Below are 4029 nucleotides of genomic sequence, written 5' to 3'. Positions count from 1 at the left end.
TTTTTTCATTTCTATTCTATTGACATTTCAGCATGAAGAACTTGATCCAAAGGTCGCTGGAGGCAGCAGGCCTCTGCATTTACTTCCACACCTATCCAATTAAGTCAAACCTGGACTCCTACTTTTAAGGCTCTCAGTGGCCTGTGCCCAGGTAGATGACAGGCTATACTCTGGGATGAAGATCACAGCTGTTAACTACAGCATGACTGAACTTTTAGAGTAAGGGTAATTCTGTCTGCATAGGCAAGAGTACCTTTGCACAGAGTGAGACAAGTCTGTGGAGCACCTTCCCACAAGGACTAATGATAATACAAAACTTTACTACCTTGTTTAAGCACAAGGTATGTTTCTCTGACCTTGTTTTCTTTTACATAAACCCACTGCACATTTGGACGTGTGTCAGTACATTTGTGTTGAAATGCATCTTGCAAACTTCCTTCTGGAGACAAACTGACAACAGGCATAGGGCAGAAGTTGGTCACTTGGCTTAGCACGTTGCTGGGATCTATGTGTTCGTTCTAACTCTAGAACAGACCAGGACAGAAAGGAGCTCTACCACTCCAAAGAGAAACCAAAGGGACATTTTGGCTTCATTTTTCTGCTGCTATTTTTGTAATGAGGAATATACAGTAACCACTTCAACTGGACTGTATCCCAGTATTGTTGATATTTAAACTTTAAGCCCCCCCAAATTTAACACATTTAAAATCTTAGAAAAAAAATGTTAGGATTGCAAATCCCTGTGCTGTCCTTTTTACAGCTTTTTTTTCAGACCTTGACTCTGCTGCATCCACATACCAGTTTCATGCACTGTCTCATCAGCCACGGTTTTACTATGGACCTGTACATGCAGAATGCCAGCTTGTGCCTCTGCTGCTCTTCATATGCTTCTGACAATGATAAACTGGGAGGTAGCTGCTGCTTTGTCTGGACTGGAAAGATTTTGTAGGGTGGTTTTATCTCCAGAATTCCTCAGACCACAATTTCAATACAGAAAAACATTCAGGCCAGAGTGATGGGAGACAATGACAGTCATTTGAAATGAGGTTTGGCAACAAATTCGCTGACAAATGCTTCGGTATAATGCTTCTGGAGAGAAGTATGCTATCAGAGATGTGACTTGTTAATTCAGTCTGAGAGAAGAAGGTTCAGACCCGTCATTTATTGGAACCCATTATAGGACTTAATCTGAAGATTTTGACATACTTCCAAGACAAATATGCTACCAAGAGTAAGACATGTTCAATAAGGTGTGTGTACTAGGAAATGAGCACTGTAATTGCCATACTGGAAGAGCTCTTTGTCTATGCAGTTTAATAACCTTCTCCTACCAGTGTCTCTTCTGATGCAACGTGATTCAGAGATGAATCATGCCAAGCAAATGTTAAGTGTCTTTATCATCGCATAGCAGACTTGACCAAATGGTTAGTGCTTGTTATTGGCAGACACCCTAGGATTTGAATCCTACAGTGTAAAACATTAGGAATTATGTCTCCTGTAAAGCTTGGGCCTCTTCATTAAACACCCAGGAGGATGTTTACGGTTTCCTTCTTACTCTGCAGATCATAGCAGAGGCCCAAATTTTTCAGCACAGGGTTTCTCTTTGCTTGTAACAATGAATTGGACTGAAATTCTTTCCACATAGCTCTGCTCTGCAGGACAGCTTATGACAGAAACAGTAAGTCCAATACTGTTTGTCCATAGCCAGCACTTAACCAAGACGTACATATTTAGCCTTTATAATCTTTCCTTGTGAAACAGCTTCCCCGGCCTTGTAATAATTTCTGTCACTCTTTTCTGATCTCTCTCCAACTTCTAATTTTTCCACCTGATACTGAGATAACAAAAGGAATTTGCTATCTTGGCTGCCACCCACATCATTAGGAAAAAACCACGGAATGACAGAAGTACAAAGACACGGGTCGCTGACTGTGCAGGGTAGTGACAACAAATTAAATATTTATTTACAAAAATACAAGCTGTAGAAATTAAATAGCATTTTAAAGATTTTAAAATCTGCAAAATACTGAAGAATACTCTACATGTAACATTTTTCTCCTGCAGTAATTTTTTTCTAAGGCACCATCATACAATAATTGAGCTTTAAAAAACGACAAAGTCATCTTAAAATCAAATCACCAATCTGAGATCATTAATATCTAAGTATAGCATTGCCTTGTACCTCATTCACAATATGAGCCATGATTCCTTATTTTAATACACATTTATGTATACAAGCTCTCTAAGGTGTCAGTGAAGGTGCAGAGGAGTGTGGTATTTTGTCCATATGATCATGCTTAATGATTATGACCTAAGACAGCAAGTGTTTGGGGCAAATCTTCTCAGATACATTACTGGCTATATTCCTATCTACAGACATACTTTTCAATGTCCAAGGTTATTTGTACTGCACCTTTAGGGCTCCAAGGAACCCTGCAGCTTCTGCCTACCAGCATATTTAATTGTTAAAATAACAATTCTTGGTAACCAACTTTTGTTTGTTTAGTTTAGAGTGCTTTTAAGTAAGAAGTTGCCGAAGAAGATTTTTACAGTTTTGGTGTTCTAGCTGGTGCTTTTTTCAAGACGTACTTCTTAGAGATGCATCAAATTGAGTAATTGGATAACTGGTAGTGCTACAGTCTGGCCTTAAAATCTGTGTGTCCAGTTACTGGTTGTGAAGTGACAGAAATTCCCTAACTTAAGGTAAGAGACCTTTTTTTTTATCTACATATGGTGGACAGCCTGCTCTTCTGAACACCCAGTGCTAAAAACAAATACTACCATTAAAAGAAAGGGATTTCAGTACATCAACGAAACAGTTTGCAAAAATTTCTAGCATACTAAACTCTTAATCTGAAAAATTTGTAAAAGAAGGTAAAGCATAGCCACTGATCTAGCACTTAAACTACTCATGCTAAGCATTAGATCAATGTAGTTTGGGTGAATACAGTAACTGTCATGTGAAGGATAACACCTCAGAGGAGACTTGTGGTGGACCGTGTCCTTTCGGATACGCAGAACAAAAGCAGAATTGTTTACAGAGGGTCCAGGACTCACCCACCTATCTGGGGTCCATGTGCCCTTTGGTATCTGAGGGGGTTTGAGCCCATTGACCCCACAGGTACCAGCTAGCGCAGAGTTACTTTAAAGATTGAGAGCACCCTCCCATGAGTAGACTCAGAGAACATCTCTAGTGTAGAAAAACCACATTCAAAATAGCATGTGGAAGCATCAGTGTGCAAATGGTATATCTTCAAGAGGGTGTAATAAATGTTTGGGGTGGTTTGTTTTGTTTTGTTTTGATTTTTTAAATCTAGTTGAAAGAAAAGCCAACAGAAGATAATTACAGGTTTTCATTCTTCCCCATGTTAAAAATTGTCCTCCTTTTGGGCCTTAACCTAAGTTTTCTTAGGGCTGCCAGCACTGTGAAGGTAGGACTTCAAAATTCTTCTTCCCGCTCTGCAATCTACAGCAAACACAACGTCAATCTATTTTTATCATTGCCATGTTCACTGCGGCTCCCAAAGGTGGAAGAGAGCAACCAGCAGAGAACAACCAGCCCAGGCTTTGCTGGGTTTGAGCTTTTGCAGGGGGTGCTCTCCACGCTTTGGCCGACATAGCCTTTCTCAGTGCACGGAAAGGCGAGGCCACGCATCAGTGCCTGGGTGGTGGTGACCCCAAAATGGCGACTCTGAAGGCCGCGAACAGCCGGTGGAGGAGAGGCCCGCAGGGTCTCGCTGGGCTTTGCCCACTACTGGGAAGAGCAGCAGCCCAGTGCCCGAGACCCACGGACCTCCCCGGGCCTCAGGGAGAGGAGAAGCCCAGGCAGACCTCTCGGCTTTATTTATTTTTTTATTATTATTATTATCATTTCTGTCGCTTGTTCAGTGAAAAAACCCGCCAGACCCCCTCACGTTTGCCGAGGTGCCTACGCGCCTCGCCAGGCCCGCGGCCCGCCCCGGAAGCCGCTGCCTCCGCTAGCCTGCCCGGAACCTTCGGAGACGGAACGCAGGTTCGCGGCGCGGGGGC

This window comes from Aquila chrysaetos, chromosome 13 (genome assembly GCF_900496995.4).
Source record: "Aquila chrysaetos chrysaetos chromosome 13, bAquChr1.4, whole genome shotgun sequence".
Classification (NCBI taxonomy): Eukaryota; Metazoa; Chordata; class Aves; order Accipitriformes; family Accipitridae; genus Aquila; species Aquila chrysaetos.
Note: the sequence above shows the minus strand (reverse complement) of the source record.